A 22,324-nucleotide genomic window follows, 5' to 3' on the forward strand; every position below is an offset into this window, starting at 1 on the left:
AACTGCATCACGCTTTCTGCATGCAAGCTTTGAAGTTCCAGTTGTGATAGTATTGGTGCAAAAGCCAGAAACTGATGGTGGAACAGATATGGTGCTGCTGGTGTAAGATTCATTTTCACTGACAAAGTAAATCACTGTCACCTGACAACAGTGATTTCAGTGTAGCTATTTATCCACGTAACGGTGCTTCCCGTTTGGCATACTGTACCTATGAAATCCTTTGTATGTGGAAAAATGTTAAATGGTGCTAAGTGCTATTATGCTCTTTCATTATCATAGAGCTACAAGTAGCACCTGAAAAGCAAAGTTGTCTTAAATTATTATAAGAGGGTTTTTTTTATAAATATTGTGTAATTACACATGATGAGTTTTTTTTTTTAAACTCCCTATTTGTCTAGGTTTTCATGACCTTATGTTCACCGTCTCACTATGAATCTTTTCCTCTCCCTTGATATTTTTTATTTAGCAAGAGTATCATTTTTGCAGCTGAAATTTTTTAAAAATAAAAGAAATAAAAATTGCCTTTAAGTGCATTGCACTCATGCAGTTCTGAATTGGGGGACAGTTCTTAAATAGTATCACAGTCCAGTAGTTAACAGCAACAACGGGAAATACCCACACAACTCTCACAACAATACTCTCCCCTCTGTGAGGTTTATCTGTTTTTATAACGCCAGTAATGCATTGGACATTGGATAAAAGAAGATGCTGCTAGCAGGCAGCTTATCTAGAAATATCCCCCAAGGATAATATAGATTGCAGTTGTTAATAGGGATTGAACAGGGTTTCAGCATGTGATATCATGGCAGTGATTTTTATTTTTTGTAATTACTCTGTAGGCTTCTGCTTTTCTCTACATCTGTGACTTATTTGTCACCGGCCAGGTCGAGCTCAATACATTTCTAAGATTACTAAGATTTGTCTTATGACTGGCAAAGTGATAAAACTATTACTTTTAAATTCGCAATTGAGTTGACGTTTCAGGGACATAGAAGGATGTGAACTTTGTTTCTCGGCAATCGCCATGTAGGCTACTGATGCGTGTTGACACTCCATTCTTGTGGAGCAGATTTGTTGCAGTTGGCGTATTATTGCTAAGAGCTCTCAAATTCCTCGCAGTAGCCCTGTCCTACCTTTGCTCTTGTTATGAACAACCAGATCCTAGGCTGGCAGCAGGCAGGGAAGTTAGGCAGACAGCTAACTCTTATATCAGGCACTTGAAAGTGTGCAATAGATAGCAGCAAGGCCTAATTAACAGCTACGATTGCACCTTCGGGAAGTATCGACACGTACAGAGGAGTCTTGCAGTCTGCTCAGCGTTGCCTTGATTATTTCACTGGGTATTGTGGACGCTTGAACCCCAGTAAAAATACTGTGTATCTGATTACTTCTCCAGAATCAGCCTCTTAATAGCCATTACAAATACTTAAATGTGGTGCGGCTTCTCATCTGACCAGGTCCTTAGGCTCTGAATTTAGATGATGAAATCTGTATTTTATTTTTTTTCTTTCTTTTTGTCTGATTCGAACAGAAGTAGAAAAAAGGAAAGCTGTGCTGCTTTTGCCATTATTGAGAGAGAGAGAGAGACTGCACCAGGGCATCTCTTTGAAATTAAGTCAGTCTATATCTTTTGCTTTAAAACTCTGACACAGAGACATCCTTTCATCAGTAGTAAAGATTTTACCTTTTTACCTAACCTCTATTATTATGAACAAAACTATATATTTTTTGTTGTTGTTGCTGTTGTCTGTGGTACTGACGTGAGCATAAAACTACAGTGAAACAATGAGAGGAATATAGAACAAAATAGGAAACTTGGGACCAGTGCTTCTTTACTGCTTTATTTGGTGAGGCGTAGCTCAGGTATCGCTTACTTGCAGAGTGTTTGTTTCTTCAGTAATGAAAGGTGGATGTCAGTGCCTTCTGCCTTTCGAACGTGATGAGATATGCTTCATTTTGTAAAATAGTAGAAAACCCTCAGAAGAGTTATTGGATACATGTATTGTTTGCTCTTGCTGTTGAAGTACACAACAATTTTATCATCAGTACTGCCTAATGAAGGAAAAGAAAGATTTGGGTGTTATAGTAGCATAATCGATGCTCAACAATTAATGATAGCATCCTTAAAGTAATTCTTTCCTACATGTTGTGCTCTGTCGTAATGCTACCAAACCTGGGTCTTGGAGAAACATTTCCCTTCACTTTTTTTTACTGTTGGGAGACACCTTCTAGACATCATCTTTCTCCCCTGTATTTCTTTTGGATCCTGACAGCTTCTACATTTGGTCATGGAAAAGACATTTCCCATAGCGGAGAACTACATTAGAAAAACAAATCACCCAACAGTTGCGGTTCTCTTGTGTGACAGTTTATGGAGCAAATGCTGGCTACGCACCATTTAGAATTCTCCAAGACAAAGTACCCACACAGTGCTGCCAATTTCATTATAGAGCTACACCAGCTACTTTTAAAATTTGGTACTGTTTACATAGGAATTTCAGTTTTACTACCATACCCATCAAAAGGTTATTGTCTGCACACAGAGAGTCACTGTTTTTAGCAAATCTGCCTATAAATCTAAGTAACCAGTAATTAAATGGAAGTCTGAATACCAGGCAAGGAATAAAACTGAGGGTCTCCCTGTGGATTACTAAGTTATGCTTAGCATGGGCTGGTTTTAAGCACCAATCAGCCAAAAAAATACTGTAATTCATCATTAGGACCTACCTTTCCAATAACCCAAAAGTTAAATTTCAACAAAAGGCGAGAGATGACTCAAGGAACAAAACGGTCACCACAAAGTGATGATTTCTTTTTCCTCTCAAAGAAAGGTAGCTGGAATTGGTGCTGCTTTTCCAGTTCACAGCACACGTGGGACTAAAAGCTGGGTGCCTGGGAATGGTGTCGGGAGAAGTATGTCCAAAAGCTTTGTTGTTTTCTCAGTTACAGCATCAGCCTCGCACCGGTCCTCCACGTCTACAAGGTTTCTCCCTTCGCTCCCATTTCCGTGGCCTGAGATCCACAAGAGGACCTCAGCAGGTTGAGAGGTAGGGTACAGAGTTCACATACTATACGCATGAATTATATGTCCACAGTGTATCAGGCTTTGCCAGAATCTGTCTACAGCCAAGACATAATGTATAGCAACACTTTTTTAATGAGGAACATGCATCTGTTACACGTTTAGCAGAAGAAATTTCTGGAGCAGTGTTAAGAAAATATGCTTTGGTTTTACAGTCCCGTGCCCCTCTGTCTGTCTGTAGAGATGTCGTTTTTGAGTCAAAGACCAGACATAAGGGCTTTCAAGGGCTGTAAGTCTTAAAGCTGGATAGAAGCCTGGCAGCAATACCTGCCGTAAACACGGTGGAAGTCTCATCGTCCCCTCTTCTGCTCCCCCACCCAACCCGCTAAACAGACATGCTCTTTGGAGGGTTGAGGAAGTATTTCCAAAGAAGCGCTTGAATCAAAAGGCTGTTTTTTTTTTTAAAGAAGTCTGACGCAAATGTGTAAATTCCTAATTTTCAATAGAGAAGCTGTTGTAAAACAGTGTAATTCAAAGCTAAAGTCAAGAGTATTGCCTTAGTTAGTCTCTCATTTCAACACCTTTCACCGCCTTCAGGTGAAACACTTTGTTGCTGTGTCAAAACATTGACACTTGAGTCAAAAAGTCGCCTGGAATGGTTTTTGTGAGCTCGATAATGGGTATGAATGGCCCCAAGATTGAAGTCAAGGCTTGAAGACAAAGCTGTGGGCGTGATGGCAGCTCCCTCTGCGTGTGGCTGTGAAGGCAGCCGGGAGTGAACTCTACCTATGTTTTGAGCCAGCACGAAGCAGTGTGAACATTGCCGGCATGTGCCAAGCCCAAGGTAATGGCACAGAGCTAAAGGTGATGTCCCTGCGGCTCAGCAGAGTTTATTAGTTTGGCCCAGAGCCATGCTAAGTGTTCAAAAGGCTTTTGGTTATCTCTGAGTGTGGGCAGGGATTCCTTGTGTCTGTTCAGAACAAGTTTGAACCTGTCGGCATCATAATCTGTAGGCATATCATGTGAATCTGTGTCTTTGATGAAAGGAAGCTGGCATCGTTTAGTATCTTGCCTCTCTTTGACTGCCTTTGAGTTTGTTAATTGATTTTTTTTTTTTTCTTTTTAACCTTGCAAAGGTTGTCTCACTGTGTAGAAATATTAAAAGAGGAAGAAGCAATTAGTTCCTGATTTGGTGGCCATCTGATTCCAAAACACCAGAAGATATTTTCTGGATGGTGTTTCACCTTCTTCATCAAACCTTCCTTTTCGGGCCCCTGTACTCGTAGACTCACCAGTCTTCAGTATAAAGCTGCTTGGAAGCAGGGCTTCCATGTGGAAAGGTTAGGAGAGGCAAAGCCTTTGAACCTTGTCCAGTGCAATCACTCCCTTCCCCGTCTGCAACCGAGGGCTCCTTTCTCTTCCCTGCTACCTTGGTCTGGCTTGGAGAGAGCTTTTGGAGAAAGATACCATGGTATAAGCATTTTTTTCTGATGTCCATGTCTAACAATTTTGTGCTTCAGGCCCTGTCTGCTTCAGCTGTGCTTAGATAGCATGCTGCAAGTTCCTCTGGGAATGGTTGCCAGTTGACCTGAAGAGGAAGAGATGTCATGGAGACCTCCTTAGCTGTACAGTGGATAGTTGCATTGAGGGAATGGTGGCTTAGAGCAAGTTACAGACAGAGGTGTCATCCTCATCAGAAGTACTAGCCAAGGGTATTTCGTTGAAGCCAACAACCAGATGATGCAGAATTCTCATCTGCCCAGGATTTCCATGACTGTCAGCTAAACAGCTGCAGAGAAGACCCCTAACAGAGTGATGGCACTGAAAATTTTCCCATGAGGCATCCTAGTTGAATGACTTGCATGAAATGGCCATGGTTTCAAGAAGAAAGAGTTTTACTTGACTTAAAGTTACCTGGGGCCTTGGTTCAACAGTGTATCTCTGGTTAGGCAGCAGAAGGCATCGTGCTGTATGTGGAGAACAGGAGGGAAGATGTGCTCTCCCTCTCCTTAAGAGGTGTTGCGGGTAATCTGCCCCTCTACTCTTGTTCAGGGTTTGTGTATGACTTTTACAGATCACTCCTCTGCAGATTTCCCCATGGTGTCTCAGCTCCCTTCTCTGGGACTACTCTCTGTGGAGAAGTCGGTGCATGTGCAGGTGGTAGGCAAGTGTTGCCTGCACAGTACGCAGCAGCAAATGTTAGGATGAAACACAGCTGACTAAAACAAAGGTGTTTTTTAAAATAGGGGGAACGTCCTAGTCCAAACCTCCAGAATATTTAATTTAAATTTGCCTTCGGAAGATTAAGAAAGGAGCGGTGATTAAATGTGGTTCCTGCTGTCCTCCTCTCTCCCACCCAGAGTGAGAGGAGGAGGAGGTGTGTGGAGAGCTTGTGTCAACAGTGCTGGTGACTGCCATGCGGTCGCGGGGGTCAGAAAGGATCTCGGAGAGGAAATAAGGTCATTTACAGGGGCTGGTGGTGTGCCCATGTGAGGAATGGGTCATCCTTGTGCCGGTTGTGTTGGGGTGGGGAGGTGCTGTAGGGGTGGGGGCAGTGGCTCCTGTGCTCAGCCTCCTGAGCTGAGAAAGCCACCCTGGTCCCATCAGCCCTGCCCAGGCAATGTCACCTTCCCCTGGCCCTCCCCATCCCAGGGTGTGACTTGGGCTGCTCACCCTGCTGGAGGAGAGCGGTTTTGCCCATTGGGAGTTGCAGCGCTGGCCTGGTTTCTTCCCAGGCTTTGGAATTGACTTTGTGTGTTGGGGCCAGGGAGCATCCCATGGGGCGTGTGCTGGCAAATCTGGAAAGTGCCCTTTGTGTAACCCCTCGTGCCCTTCGGTGCTGCTGGGGGTGGCCATTGGCCCTGACCCCTGTCTAGTCCTTAGGCGGCCGGGTCGGTCGCCTTTCCCTGGTGCTGTGGGTCACCCTCAAGTATTGAGAGCCTCCCTGGCTGGCTCCCCCATCCCATGGCTTCACGGGAGTGCTCATCTGTGGCAGCACCTGTCGGGTCTCATACCCCTCACCCCGAGCTGGTACGGGGGTAATCGAGCTCAAGGTGCTTTCTGTTCGGCATCTTCTTTAGCAGCAAAATAGGTCAAAGTGTGTTAAGGAAGCTGTTTCAGTATATATCAGAATACCTTGCTGTATTTTGCTTTACTAAATATTTTAAGGCTTTTACACTTTGGCCTGTGTCAGGATAAAAATAAGTACAGGACTATCAGACTTTCCCCGCAGGACAAAAATTCCATTTTCCAACCACCTCTAATTATTTCCATTCTGCTGTCTGGAAAGGATCTGGAGACAATTTAGGAAGCCAATTTACAATTGACTTGGGAAAAAATTATTTACCCTCCTGAGCCTCCTTAGATGTGCAGCCAGTGGCCTGTGATCAATAGAAAATCTCATGCTCAATGATTTTGATGCTCACAGAAGGACCTTGAGACGATGAAACTCAGCCTGGGTCCTGCTTACCTGTATGTGCAATTTTTGTAGCTATGGTAGACCAAACTGACCACTTGTTCAAGAGCTTTGCGTGGTGGTGGGAGTGCCAAAGGACCATTAAAAATGTGAAAAGGGTGGCTGTGCTCTGCAAAACACCTTGCCGTGAGGCGTACAGCATGCCGTTGCCCGCTTCGTTCCTGCAGGAGCTTGGGTGACCTTGCAGCTTCTGGGCCCAGCAGTGGTACCTCCAGGCAGCAGTGGGGCACATTCCGAGCTCCTGCGGTCCTGAGGGTACTGGGTAGTAGCATCTGTAGCTCCAACAACGAAGGGAGGTACCGGGAAGGGTGCGGGTGCACCTCAGGCACCAAGCTACTGCTGCTCCCAGAGCTTTCGGTCTGATCCCTCCTCTACGGATGGATCCAGATTTTTCTTTGGCTTTTCTTACATACCAGGGCTGCATACATCATCCTGCATGCCTCTTTAATCCTATTAGGGCTGTGTTTAACTGGGGTTAGGATTTGTCACTAATGAGTGCGTTGAGGTTAGTAATTTTCAATTACACTTTTCTAACTCTCAATTAAAAAGGTGGTTGACTTTTTATATGGAGATTTAAAAAATTCTTATTTTTCATTTAGGCCGGCTGCAAATTGTAAAACGGGGACTCATGGGTGTACAGAATTAACATTCTTCAGAAATATTGTAAAAAGTATTCTTCATAGTTAACATTTAGAATTTTATTTTAAGATTTTTATGTGCTTTATGCTATGCCGGCAAATTGAAAAAATATTGGATCCTTATATGGAGAACCAACAATTTCCCACAGCTCTGCTTTTACAGTGCTGAACGCATTTCATTTTGTGTGTGATTTCCCCCAGTTGCCAACTGACTACATCATACAGTTTTTTTGGCTTATTCTTTCTGTCTTATGACCATCAGCAGATATTTTGAGTAGCATATTATAAAGCCACAGATCCTTTTTGCTGTCTTGGATTTTGCCTGTTACCGCTGGTAATGGAAAAGATTTTATTAATTCTGTGGCGTCAGTGAGCGTTTCAGACAGGGTTTCGAGGGAGCCTTTGCGCGTGACCCCAGGGCTCGGCGCTGGTTGCCCTCCACGTTGGCAAAGGAGGGACGTGTCTTGACGATCTCCAGTGCGTTCTTCAAAAGTAGTGCGAGATCACTCTGGAGAGGGATGAGGAAAAAGATTGGTACTTGTAAACAGTTCAAGACGCTCTGCAAATCCTCCAGGATGATCTAAGTGTTGAAGAGACGGAGCTGAATCTGAGGTGCGCTGCTGAAGTTGAGAGTAACTTGGAGGAAGGAGAAGGTGGGACCAGGCGCAGGGGGTGGCAGTAGTGGTTGTAGAGACATGGAATGTTCTTGCATGGTAAACTAGTGTTTTATGGAAAGACAGACTGACCACCAGAAATTGAGTTACAGAAATGGGGGAGGGGATAACACTGCTGGTCTGTGGCAGTTGTTGTAGGCCTACATCTGGATTATTGCCTTCGGGTCTGGGGACCGCAGCAGTAGGAAGGAACATAATATATATAAACTACTGGGCAGTTCACAGCAGTCTAAAAATTTATAGTGTTTAGGACATTGTGTGTATTTTGGAGAGATTTTGTAAGAGTAACAGATGATCGCATACGGAACACTGATTCAAGTGGATTAAACTAACAGATGAACGTGGGATAGCTAAGCTTAATGGCGATGGGGAGAGGGCTAACAAACTAATTGGCATACCTAAAGCTATAACCCCTATGCAGAAGGGGCTATTACTTCAGGCGCCGCGAGGGATTATAAATGGTAAAAATTGGAAGTAGTAAGTTTAGTAGCGACCTTAGTCTGAATAAAAGGAAGAGCATCTTCACAGTCAGATCTCATAAGTAGTAGAGCATTTCTTTGGGGAAAGAATGGGAGCCCTGTCCCTAGAGGTGTTTAAATTTAGGCTACGCAGGACATCAGAATATCCACTGCTGGGAGGCATCTCTTCACTGGCAGGGTGAGGATTGGCTGCAGCATTTGGCCGTCAGCAATGTTGTTATGATGAAATGTTTCCTAGAATGATACGCAGGGGGTTTGGGGCATAGAACATTTGGGCTTTTGTTGGTATAGTGCTGGGGGTGAAAATATCTGTGATGAATTGTCACTGTCAAATCTCAGAGCCAACATTTTTATTAGAGAACATGTCCTGCAAGATCTCCACGTGCACAGTTATCTGTGTGGAGAGGGTGTCACCCAAGGCCAGTATTGATAGATCATTCACTAAACTTTGTATTGTAAATAGCGGTATGTATTGAGGGCTAAGAGCAGATGTAAAAGGTGGCTTTTATTGCTGCTTTCAAATTTGCCTTTAGTCAATTGCTTTTGTCCTCTTGCACTTTATGAATGTTGAATCCCAGTTGTACAGGAGAGGAGATATTAATTGCCATTTACTGAATTCAGACAGAGACAATTCTGAGTCAGTGGCTACTTCTTACTTGTATCAAACTGGTGTAGAAATTAATACATTCAGCCTGCCAGCTATGAAGAGTAACAAATAGGGCTGAATCATCACAAAACGTGTCTGGGTTATCTAAAATACTTATCTTTTACTACTCCTTTCTCTCCATCACAAGATCATCATAACAGATTTTTCCAGTTTCTGAGCCGTGCTCCACCAATAAGCCCATTTAAAGAACTGTTCCAAACCAAAGTAAATTGCTTTAAAAGAAACAAAATGTTTATTTCCTGTGATCCAAACGCTGACATTGCTTTTATTGCTTGCAGTATTTCGTGTTGCATTGGGACTTCTGTGTTATAGGGAAGACAGTCTCCCAAATAAAACATGTTTGGTAAATACTTCAAACAGCTATGTGGAGCTAACTGGTTTTGGATCTCAGGAGGGGATCTTGTCATTAACTTTTTGTTCACTTCTATTCTCTACATCCTCTTGAAATAGGAGGTTCTTACAGTGCAGTTTTCTTCTTCAGCCAAAGACCTTTGTATGGGGAACTATTATGTCTTGCTTTTTCCGGTCATCTCTACAGATTTCTTTGTAAAATTGCTGTAGTCGAGGTTGTTTGTTAGTAGAAGCTGAATTCATAATACATTGTTTAATGTATTGCACTTAATATTACAGTACAAGGTATTATTGATAATTTATTCATCATTGTTTTGAGTAAAGTTTTTTTCCATTCATTATTGGCACTTTATTATAAGTATATATCATTGTACTTATTATTGTGTGTGTTATTGATATATACACATTTATAGTACTTATATCTAACACATCAAATCTTGCAGAGAAAATACAGGAATGATTAAATGGTGTCCACAAAAGCTCACGGGAAGTTTATGGGGGAGTCATGTCAGTAAAGGTACAGGAAAAGTTCTCTCTACTGTACCTTATCCTGGTTTCTGCAATGCTTTCGGGACTGGTTTTGGAGTAGGAGCCATAATCTCCAGATCTTTAAGCGCTAAACCCTTAAAAGCTCCAAGTTCGTGGTTTAGCCATGTGAGCTCTTTGCTATCACATGGATAATAGACATTCTCCGCATAAAAAGCGAGTCAACTGGAAGCATGTTTGTACTAAGCCACATCAGAGTTATCTTCTGAATGAAGGCTATATAATAGGTCCTTTAAGAGTAAATTTGTACAAAAAGGTCAGAATTTTTTTTATTAGTTCAGATACAATTTGTCAGCTGTAGTTTCATCCCTATTAAATTTACTGTTTTATTTCATCTGAATGAATTGGAGTGTGGTTAATTTGTATGCATCTTCATATACCACTAAAAACTTCCGTATGGAATTTAGATTAGATAAGGTTCCAGGAAATGAGAACGAGCTTTAGATGTGAATGACTGTAAACATGCTTAAAGAGTCATTCTGTAAGTATTAAATAATGTTTAGAGTTAATTCTCCTGATTTTTTTTTTTCTTTTATAGAGCACAGCAAACAGTGTAATTTGAGTCCTGAAACCCAGATGCATATCACTGCAGTGCTTTGCTGCTTTGTAGTAATTCATGGGCTATGCTACTTTACGTAGCAAGGCAATAGACGCTATGCAAAAAAAAGTCAACAAAACGGAATCTCCGACACCCAGAAACCTCTGGAGAAGTTGTTTAGTGGGTGAGGATTTAGTCCCCTAGCTGGTTTGGCATTGGAAGTGATGCCTTCCACTCCAGGTTACTGCGCTGAAGGCAGGGCGCCAAGTCCCTGGAGTTCCTGCTGTGGTGAAGCCTTTTAGTCCGTCATCCTTCAGGAAGTCAATGTTGGCACTCTCTCTGTCCACATGGTAACACTGCTCTTTCTGATGCATCCTTTCATATTTTGAATTATAATAGCGGCTTTAGCTGAATGAAACTATTAAGTGAGCCCAGTATGGACCCAGTGTTAAGTATGCGACCGTTTCCAGTGACTTGGTAACAGACTTGTGCCTGGGATTATGTCCATGTTCACTAGCCTCTCTGGTTTAAAGCTTATGTGACAGAAGAATAGCAGCTTGTTATCCAGTTTAGCAGTCCCGTTTGGTTTTATACTTATTTTGCAAAAAGAAACACATTTCACCTCAAGTGTTTTCTTGTTCTTGTGGTTGTTGATCAGTTTTTTACTTTTGTAGGCAAGTAAATATTATAATTAGAAGAGACCCCTTCTTTGCTTTCTGTTTCCCAGAAACGTTTTGAACATATTAATCTCCTGAAGCTGTTAATCTATTCATCAAGCTTTCCTGATGCTTCCTTTCTTTTCCTTGATTGTGGAGGTATTTTTTGATTTTTGTTGTTAAAGCTACATGCAGTTTTATGATTCTTTGAAACCACTAAGACGGTGGCTCTCTTTGAATTAAAGTAAATTTTTCAAACGGTTGGAATGGGGTCTGGTACAAACCTCCTCATTATTTTGTAAGGTTTTTAAGAGGTTTATGTTATACTGTGTATTTACCTTGTTCTGAAATGCAAAACCATAGAGGGGGCAAATTTCTGAATTATACTCTTAATACTTCTGTTTCTGAAACATGCTCTTAGTACTTCATAAATGGCGATTAAGACAGGTTGTGAAGTGTGTGCAGCATGATCACATCAACGAGGCTGGGCTGTTTTGTTTTTGTTTGGTGGATTCATTAGCGCTTCCTGAAGTGGAATTCTGCCAGTTGCATCTCAGAAATTAGTCTAAACTTGTCAAGTAACAAAGTAATAATCCCTTCAAAAGTAAGTTGCCAATCAAGGTATACTAGATTGAGTATTTTAATAACTAGAAATGATTAAATATCTAAATCATTCTAGGAATAAAGGGTCAATAATAGGATGCAAAAATTCCAAGATGTTTCTGGAAAGTAAGCGGGGAAGTATCTGAGCAGCAGTAGCAGCACTGGATGGGTCACAGATTGCGGCAGCTCATTCAAGCTCTGCAGAGACCAGACACTGCTGTTCTTTTACAGACGTGCGAGCTGGGACGCAGAAAGTTAAATACAACCTGGTCATGGCACTGTTGGCAAACATAAACCATTTAATACTACCGTGATTACCTAAATGCAAGATAATTAGCTGGTAAATGCACATTGGTTACTTCATTTTCAACCCCCTCAGTTCTAGAGTTTGTGTGTGTCAGGGCACTGTCATGGGAGAGGCAGAAGACCTGCCTGGTGCGTGAGGCTGGTCCTTCGGGTAAGACAAAAAAACGTTCTAAAGGAAAAGTGGAAGAGTTTTGACAAGGTGTTTATTGTTGTTGTTTAATAGGTGGAGAGAAACCTCTCGAAAGAAGTCACTGTAGCCAGTCATCCCTAATTGTTGAGTTTCTTCATAGCTGTGACACTGCAGCATGTTGTGCTCTGCCTGCAGACCAGTAACCTGAATTTCATGGGACCTGCAATAAGCAAAGCTGTGAAGGACTAGTAAACTCATGTGCCGGTTGCACTTTTCATCCCTGTTGTTTGAGACACTTAACGTGTTCTGTTTCTCCATTCCTGGACATGTTCACTGGCTGCTAAGTATTTGATGCAGTAGAAGCCTAGCAATGAGGCAGTCCGTGATGTCTTCTCAGCACATCATATTACGTTTTCTTGCCTTGGAAGTATTGCAGGCTGGCTGAATGTAGATAAACTAGGAAGGCTGGCAGTCGGAAGCCATCGTCTGATCTTTCTCTGATGTAAAGAAATTTATGTGTCTAAAATAATAATAAAATCAAAATTTTTCATGTCTTCTCATAAAAGTTCAAGAAAATCAAGAACTTTTTTCCTACTGTCCTCACCTTCATTTTATATGTATATTTGCAGTGTGTGTGGAGACTTCCCCTCTGTGACTTCTAGAGTACAACTTTTGCGGAGTAGTTCATGGACTTCAGGATTTATTTTATTTTTAATAATTATATTAATCCTTTTGGTTTTTTCTCCCCATTGCTAACGAGCTTTTAGGAAGTCTCCTGTCCCTTGATAATCCCATCAGCATTGAGCGGTTTCCAAAAGACCCCTGGGGACTTTTTCTGAATCTCCTTTCCTTTACACCCTATTGGCCATTGATACTTCGTTCCTTCAAAAAAATTGGGTGGGGTGGAGGGGGGGCAGGGGGGGGAGGCAGGGGAAAGTAGTGCATTGGTGTTCCAGCTGGGTTCATCGGGCAATTTGTCAGACCGTTAAGATAACTCATAATGATGTTGACACTAATGTGTGAAAAATATTGAAATGGGAGGGACCAGGGCTTGGGTCTAACTTCAAAACAAAGTGGATTTAATTACCAGGTCTGATGCATCTTTTGCGGATGCTATAACTCGCTTTGTGGGGAAGGGATCATACAAAGTAGTTTTTCTCTGCCATTACAGCCTGGTGTAGAGCTCATTTAACATCAGTGGAAGTCCTTCCATCAGCCTCTTAGTGAGTGATGCCTGCTGTCGTCTTGTAACGCGCAACTGGGTAAATGCTGCTTATTTTTTTGGTTGCTGTTACATAGCTCTGATGGTCCAATAATCTCTAAGATAAACATGCTGAACAGTAGTAGCAGCAGTCCTGTGCTGATACCCTGGTGCTTCCACCACGGCTTAGCCCGGGGGACGTGCAGAAGAAGTGACCGGTGGTTGTGCTGGGCTTCACCCAGCCCTCAGCCCCCTCCTCGCCCTCCTCGTGTCCCCGATGCGCTGCCAGCAGCAAGTCTGTTTGTTAGTCAGGGGCTGGAATGTGCAGGATGACCCGGGAACGGTAAAGTATAAAGGGAATTTAGGAGTTGAACAGGGCTGGGACCTCTCAGATTTACATTCATTTATGTGCCACTGCGGTATACATACCAAGTGTAAATGCACTCTGTGTTTAAAAGGGATTAAATGGTTAAGTTCAAAATTCCTTGAGCGCTGAGCATGGTCTAGATGGTTTATAGCTGCGAAAGCTATAAGCGTGCAAAAGGTTTACTTACAGAATTGATTTATATGTTCATTTATGTTCTTGAATATTGAGAACAGGCAAGGAATTAGCAGTGTTGCATGAGCTGCACTAGCACATTTTTCACCTTATATGGAGAATTGCCTGCCCCTTATCAGGCAGGGTCAGATTTGCTGTTATTGTCACATTCCTTAAAGTTGGAAGAAACCGTGTTTCTCTGACTAAAGAGTCAACTCGTAAGCTTATGGTTTTGTAGTTTGAATACTGTGTTTTTCATCCAGGAATTGTTGGGATGGGCAGCGCTTTTTCAGAAAAATAGTGGCATGCAAATTTTCACTGCCATGTTGGGAGTTCATTCCCTAGCTCGGGTGGAGAAACTTAGGTGCTTGCAGGGGAAAAATGCGTTTCTGGTTGGAGTCGTGTGGAGTTCCTCCTGGCTGGCTCTTCTGGTCCTGAAGAACGCAACAGGAAGGAAGGTCTTGGGGAACGAAGGGAAAAACCTGCAAATTGTGTACCCGTGGTATTTAAGGGGGGAGGCATCGCTGCTTTGTGTTGCCTTTTTTCCTGCTAGGGTGGCTGGTGTTTGAAGCAGCCTTTTCATGGGCTTGTTTAGACGGTGACTGACAGCTGTTGGCGAAGTCAGCAACCTGCTGCGGGAATAGCTACATCACAAATGCATCATCTGAGTGTCAGGGTAAATAACTGGAAAATATGGAAGTAGAAACAAATCACTTGTTTAGTCACTGGTATCTCGGATTGGAGAAGGTGGACAAAAGACTGAAAAAATACTTGAAAGATTAAGAAGATAATATACAATTTCCTTTTGTGACCTACGTTCACTGAAATACTTGCATTTGGAAGGTGGGAAATCAGTGTCAGATCTGACTTAAGTCTTTCAAACTAAAAAAAGAAATGCTTTCTGTGTGAAATATTCTGGGATTGTGGCATTCAGTAGGGCAGTACATCTCGCCTGTTGCTGCTTCTTGTTTATTCAGTATGTAGACCATTGTGAGTTTTTAGAGCGTGTGCTCCGCTGCTCTTGTAACTTGAGTTTGCATTGTGATTGTAGAGATTTTTCGATGATACTACTTGAGAAATAAAATACTTTAAAATGGTAGTGACTAGGTAGAATGGTTAGAAAACCTGGCCTGAAATTGCTCTTGCTGATTTCACTTTTGTGCAGATCCAGAAGAGTTAACTGGAAAATGATACTCAGGTTTTTCTTGCTCCATAAAGGCAATGTTGGCTGTATTTTGTTGAATAATAAGACGTAAGGAAGAATTCATGAGCCTAGGAACATTTGAAGCCAACAGAAACAAACGGGTAGTTTATATGGCTAAATGCTTTGAAAAACCAACATTTGAAACATTTAGCCAAGTGGTTGCGTTGAAGTATCCATGCAATTTTGAGGGGGTAAGGCAAAAGATATGGATTTTTATTTTCTGTTTGCTTGTTGGTGGTTTTCCCATTCTTCCCCTTTTATGGCTCACCAGAAAAGAACCAGATTTCTTATCGTGTATGGATATAAAAGATCTTAAACTACATATATTTATTTTTAGGACTCCACCCTTGGGCTTTGGATTTTGTGAACAGCTATTTCAGTAAATTTACATCTATATGGGGAAACTGGCAAATTGAATACTGTGCAAATCCACATTTTAAAAAAAGCAATTGCTTTTATAGAAGGTAAATGATATCATAAGAAAGCCAAGTCAAAAAGATTGCATTTTTGTTTGCTACTAAGGGAATGATCAATGCTTCCTGCTGGCTTTTGCACCCTGCAATTGGAGATTCTGGCGTGCAAATGGTTTAAATAATGCTAGGTTTTGTGACTGGTTGGCGCTGTATAATACTGGGACTGGGGTGACTTAAATATACAGAGTGTGGGCCAATCCCAAAGTCGTTTCTCAAGCAGAACACCCACTGAAATCACATTTAAGTGTCGTCAGTGGAAGTTTTGCCAAAGAAATCACTATGGATTTGACCCCAAAGTTATTACTACTAAATTTAATATGTAAGCCTTTCATTATTGTGTTTTTTAAGAATGAAGTACTCGAATGAATCCTGGAATTCATTATAACTTTCAGATTTTACCAGGGTATTGGCCTCTTAAACTACATTTCCATCGGAAAAATTTTTTCTTCCTTTTTGTTTTTTTTCTATGTTGTTGTTGTACAAAAAGAGGTAGGAAAGATATTCTGTGGCTCAGATTAGTTTTACCTGAGACAAGCAATCTAATGAGGTGCCTAGATTAGAAGCTTGGTCTTCCAGCCTCTCCATGTGCATGGTGGAGAGGAGCAAAATTCCCTCTGGATATGACCATTGTTGTCTTCTGGCTGTGACTCCCCCACCCACGGACCCCATTAGCTTCAGAGGTAGCATAGGGTGCACTGATGTAGCAACCCAGGGGGATGTGGTTGGTAGGCAAAGGACCTGCTGTGATTCTTGTCATGAGCCCTACGTAACTAGTTTCAAAATTCCTTCTTAGGAGTTAGTGGGTTGCCTTTTTTTTTTTTCCTTCTTTGTTTTCTACACAGATGGTGGAGATTGGTGATGGAACTGTGTCCTTTAGTATAGAAAATCCTGTGTTGCAGTAGGACTCTTGCGAGGTTTCCAGTCTCTCTTGCACTCTTGTATGCTTTGTGTCTGTGGCTTTGGTCCCTTCCCGTGGGCTGCAGTTTCATGTTGGATCTCATGAAGTGTTTTGTGTGTCGTGGTGTGGATGGATGGATGGATTACATGGTCCACATACCCTTCAGATCAGATGTCTGCAGTGCCTGGCTGCTTGTGGTGGGATTGGCTCAACCAGATGGTCCCTTCCCAGCCTTGGATCCCAAGAGAGGGATTTTCAGCACAGAAATCTGTGCGTTTCATACCTTTATATTGTTAAAACTGCAGTAATCTTGCCTTCCCCTGTTTAAAATATGGAAGCAACAACAACAAAAATGGTGGGCCATTAGTGGTTTAAAGCTGTTATTAATATGCCTTTACATTTCCAACTGCACTATACAATATTATATATAAAATATTGTAGGTGGAGGTGGTAGGAGCACCTTTAATCATGCCTCCTAGATTCTCTAATAACATTGTATTTTCACCTGTGTTTAGTTCTTGCCAGCCTAGAGTCATTCATATGAAAAATTTCCAGTCTTTTTTCTGCTTCAGGCTGAAACCTCTTGGAAAGGTTTTCAACAGAAGAACTTCAACTGTTTTTAAAAGAATGCATTACAGCAAATTAGAGAGGTTTGTCAACTTTATTTAGCCAGCCGTTCCTTCAAAGAGTTGTTATACCTTCAGGGAGTAGAGGGGGGAGTCGGAGTGCTTTTTGCAGCCCCATAGAAATTAACCCAGATTTACCAACCTACCAGAGCTGATGAAAACTGTTATCTGCACGTGCTCAGGAGAGCAGGCTAGAGGCTTGCTGATAAAATCTTTGAATACTCCCACTTCATAAAACATGCTTCAACCCCACCAGCCTTCGTCAGTGCCTGGGGTGATAAATATGGTGGGTGGTACTTATCACCCAGCTGGGTACCACCATGGTTCCTGCTGCTTCTGCTTTGTCGGAGAAAAAGGTATCTGGGCGGTTAATAGTCTTCCAAATTCAGTAAAGCTTTATGCCAAGGCATAGTTGAGACAATAATTGAAAAGCAGTTGAAATCACTACTGTTTGTCATGGTTTCAGCTGGGGTAGAGTTGACTTTCTTACTAGCAGCTGGTAGAGTGCTATGTTTTGGATCTGGGATGAAAACAGTGTTGGTAAAACACTGCTGGCTTTAGTTGTTGCTATGTAGTCAAGGTCTTTTCTGCTCCTCACACCTCCCCGCCAGCTAGCAGGCTTGGGGGTGCACAAAATGTTGGGAGGAGACACTGTCAGGACAGCTGACCCCAACTGACCAAAGGAACATTCCATACTATGTGATGTATAAAGCTGGGGGAAGAAGAAGGAAGGGGGGGTAACGTTCAGAGTGATGGCATTTATCTTCCCAAGTAACCGTCATGTGTGATAGAGCCCCGCTTTCCTGGGGATGGCTGAACACCTGCCTGCCAATGGGAAGCAGTGAATGAATTCCTTGTTTTGTTTTGCTTGTGTGTGCAGCTTTTTCTTAACTTATTAAACTGTCTTCATCTGAACCCATGAGTGTTTTCTCACTTTTACTCTTCCGATTCTCTTCCCCATCTGAACTGGGGGGAGTGAGCGAGTGGCTGCGTGGTGCTAGTTGCCGGCTGGGGCTAAACCGTAACACTATTATAATAGTCATCATTCATGCAGTTAATTTCTGATGAAACTGGGAGTAGAATTTATACTGTGGTCCATATACCACTCTCAGGAGTGCCTAGAATGAAAGGTGTGATGCCTGAAACTTGGGAAAAATAACTTTCTGTCTTCTATCTTTTTCTCCCGGGTTGCAGGGAGGCTCTAGTACTGCCAGGTTTTAGGATTTAATGACAATTCTTTGTTATTTTAAAGTCACAAGTCTTGGAGTCATGACTTCCATAGAGGGGATGGATCTATCTATTTTATTTAAAAATAGCTAAGCATGAAAATACTACTGGGGTGTTTTATGAAGGTTGAAATAAAACCACAAAATCAAAAATCTAATGTATGTTATCTTTAAGCTGCTGAAGAAATCAGGATAACGAGGTCAGGTCTGAGTCATTCTGCAGGGTGGGAATCAAGTTGCTGCTGATATGTCAGCATCACTCTAGTTGGAGACTAAAGGCTTCGTGTGGTTTGGGTTCCCTCCTCCCACGTTCCTCTTGTTCTTTCACATTTATAATGGCATTGATAACTCTTGCTTCTCACTATCTTAAGCTCTTTTAAAATATTCAGCTTGCTCAGAAGACACAAAATAATCCTCCTAGTGATAAGCGCTTCAGATATTTGATACCTGAAAGGCACCAGGAGCTTTTCTGGAAGGGATGGTTTATATTTGGGCAGGTGAGGTGAAAAGGGAGAGGGAAGCACTTACCAGCCTCTAGTGTTGGCCAAGTTAGTGGGCTGAGGATTGCAATGAATAGGTAATTGCTTGCTGAGTATAAATGATTAGGTTGCTGTTACAATCTTTCTGCTAATCTCTCGTGTTAACCATGATGAAGAATGATGTCTTGTCACCCTTCAGATTCGCATTCATGTTTCACACCCAAAGGTGAATGTTACCATGGATGTCCTAGCAGCAGTCATGATATACCATTGAGTATTTTCAGCCTATTCAGGCTATTAGGATATTCTGTAACAGTTGTTCCTTAGCAGTAAGACTGCTCGTCTCAAAGCACGCTCCCATCAACAAAAATGCCACTAACTGAAACTTGTGTTAGTGGAAATGTTATCATCAGCGACAACTTTATGCTTTTAATTTGGGAAAAAAAACAGAGAGGTTGTAGAGAGAACTAAAACAATTAAGCAGTTGCAGGCCCTGTGTTATAAAATCCTACATAAGACTTAATCAGTGTGGCAAATTATAGGTTTGTTTGCCTGGCAGCTGGAGTTAATGGTGGGTGACTTCCCAGGGAGTTTGGGTGCTGAGGTAAGAAGGAGGAACTCCAGTGTTTGCCTTAAATGTTTATCCTGACGTGCTGAACTTTTCACAAACATATTTAGGCAAAAGGACAGAATTTTGGCCTACATTTGAGGTTAATCTTTTGAAGTCGTTTTTTCCCACCACTTCTGTGGTTTTTAATCAATTATGAAGGCCCTGATGAAAATGCAGAATTAAAATACCAGGCTATTTTCTTGTACTAAAAAATTATACAAGATGAATGTGCTAGAAAAGGGAAAATAAAGTACTTGGAAAAAATATAAGATGAGGCAGTATATTCTGAAGCATTTCTTACAGCATGGTATCTAGAAAATGTAGATATTTAAGTGTCAAATTTGGTACCTGCCACCAAATGTGAGCAACGACCTGTTGATAATGTTGCCAGCTTTGTGGAAGTCTGAGGCTCACCTTTCTACATGCAACTGTTTTTGGCTTTCTTTGTTAGCTTCCTGAAGAATTTCACAGAAATAATCTCTAACTTTTTTTTTTCTGCAGACGGTTTTAATTTCTCTTGAAATTTTGCTTAGGAAATGAAGAGCTCTTTTTTTTTTTTTTAATATATTTTTCTGGCCCTGAACAGTAGCGCTGTTTGTGGGTCTTTCCTGGGGTATCCAGCCTGAGCTCTGACAGAGAATAACGCTGCTGTTGCTTTAAGCCTGCAGTGTTGCTTTATATAGATATGGCCTGGTTTATAGTGTTGCTTTAAATATACAATGAGAGTTCATCTCCATTTCAGAAAAGGTTTATGACTGATCACTGCCTGGCTAGGAATGTTTATTTTCTTAAGTTGCTTCACTGCAAAAATGTTTTGAAATTGAGAGTCCCAAGCTGGTGATGGGGCCTCACTTGCACTCCCTGCAGACCTAATCCCTTCACCACTGGAAAGCTGTGGGTTTGTGATGGACCTCACGTAGTTCAGGCTCAGTTCTGGTATTTCTGTGTCCCTTCCCCGTTGGTCACCCTCTTAAGTCTGTGGCATTGAACTGATCTATGGGTGTTGGCAAAACCATCAGAAGCCTCAGTAGGATTTAATTATCGTCCTTTATTTATTCTAATTTAATTATGTCCTTTGCAATAACATAGCCTTATTGTCTTTTCTCCATAACTTGATGATAAAATAACTTTGAAATAAACAATACATAATGGCAACAGAGAAGGGATTCACAGAGGATTGATTCTGGACACTCTTAAAATGGCATGCTGGTGTAGGATCAGCTTTCTCCTTCACCTTCTGTTGATGCCACTTATTGATTATGTATTAAGTTGACAGAGGCCAATGGAAAAATCCTTTCTAACCACGTACCATAAGTTCTGTGGGACTGTGGTGTGTCCTGCATGGTGGCTTGTGCTTTGAAAGTGAATAAATAATGCCAAGTACAGGAAGAAGCATATGCAGGAGAAGGGCATGTAATTTAGGATTTGGAAGAGAAAGCCCCACTCCTCCCTCCCTGCCCTGCTTTGCCTGGCTGTCCACTATGCCCCATGTCTGCCTTCCTAATGTCACTTTCTGGTGACCAGGAGAAGTATTGGGCTGCTCCTATACACAGAGCTGAGCCACCAGCTATACCTCCCACCTTGCAGGGGACCTGCCTGGACAAAGGGAGACGGAGCAGGGAGGTTATTTGCTTGAAATCACCTGGGGATCAGCCATTCTGTCCCTAGACTTGTGTGAAGGAGATGGCCTCCCCCTTGGTCACAGGGCAGTGGGCAAGAAGAAGGCCATGCTGTGGGGATGCTTTCTATTTGTGTGTAGGGACCAGGAGGGGATTTTCATGGGAAGATAAAAGTTAGTGAGTTCTTCTTGTTGTTCAGGGCATCAGGAGACAGAATTGTGACCCTAAGGGCAGGTGAAGCATGAGCTTTGCCAGACAAAGGGCAGCGTGAGTTGTGGTGCACAGATACAGTCAAGGAAGGCTTACCCATTTGTCAGGGGCGAAAGGCTCGTGATCAAGCTGAAACAGGAAAAAAATTGATGAGAGCTTAAAAAAGAGTGAGGAAACCTTTAAATGAGGTTTTGTCTTTGATCGTCTTCCTAGGTGGGACACTGAAACTACTCGCTGGATGGGAGTATACCTGGTTTCAGTTGTGGTATGTACATAACGCTGTGTACATTCCTGTCAAGTATCAGTGTCATCCTTCATTGCTCACCTGAGCCAACTAATTCATGACTGCAGTTCTTTGGCAGGGATTTGCAAATGCATGTTGAACCTCTGGCCTGGGTTTGTTTATTTTGTAAAAACACAATAATTCAAAAAAAATTATACAGGTGGCTGTGAAATCCAAGGCAAGAATACATAGGACTTCCTAAAGAATAAAGTAAAATAAAAAACAACTCAGAAGTTTAACACTGAAAGTTTGTTTTTTTGTTGTTGTTATGTTGTGGTTCTTTTATTTTGAAGTTAAGTAAAGAGGAAAGCAGTTTAATGCAGAACTAATTAATGCACATTTCTCTGGGGTGGAGTGATCTCTGTTCAGTCACACCTTCTCCACAGTAACTCAAGTGGATTAATCAATGATCATCTTCCTAATTAAACTGCTGAGTAGAGAGTTAGAGGCTTTAGATGATGATCCTTAGTTTTATGTAGAATCAGTGAATTAAAGGTAAGTAATGTGAGCAAGATGTTCCTTTTTTGATAGGATTTGTCAAAGGTTAGGAAGAAGGTCAGCGTTTGTGTTCATGTGCTGCCTCTGAAATGTACATCATCAACAAAAATTTAAAAAACCAACCTTTCGAGTGCTTTCAGAAATATATTCTGAAAATAGGAGGAAAGGTGGGGAAAGAAGTGCTTTGGATACTGGCTTGGCTCAGTTCTGCATCTGTGACAGAGCAGTTAGGGTAGATCCTGAAACTCTGCTCAGGAATGTGAAGTTTCCCAAAACAAACCCCCAGGCATGGGGAAGCAAAGTCCTTGTGCAGACGGCTTCTGCCTTCTGGGCAGAGCTGCCCACGGTGGCACAGCCCTGCCTTGGCGGGCTGG

General features: G+C 42.0%; 1 protein-coding gene across 3 annotated transcripts in view; it reads left to right on the forward strand.

Moving 5' to 3' along the window:
• The window catches only part of SCAF8 (SR-related CTD associated factor 8), a 173,427-nt gene that overhangs the window by 147,255 nt on the left and 3,848 nt on the right, over nt 1–22,324 (forward strand). The window contains exon 21 of one of the 3 annotated variants that reach the window (XM_063329373.1): nt 13,257–13,283. The exons of 1 other annotated variant lie outside the window; for it this stretch is intronic. The gene's annotated coding sequence lies outside the window, so the exon portion shown is untranslated. Of the gene's footprint in view, nt 1–2,943; nt 2,959–13,256; nt 13,284–22,324 lie in introns of those variants that run through there. One more of the 3 variants, XM_063329372.1, reaches the window with a different exon arrangement.

Source organism: Chroicocephalus ridibundus, chromosome 3, assembly GCF_963924245.1.
Source record: "Chroicocephalus ridibundus chromosome 3, bChrRid1.1, whole genome shotgun sequence".
Lineage (NCBI taxonomy): Eukaryota > Metazoa > Chordata > Aves > Charadriiformes > Laridae > Chroicocephalus > Chroicocephalus ridibundus.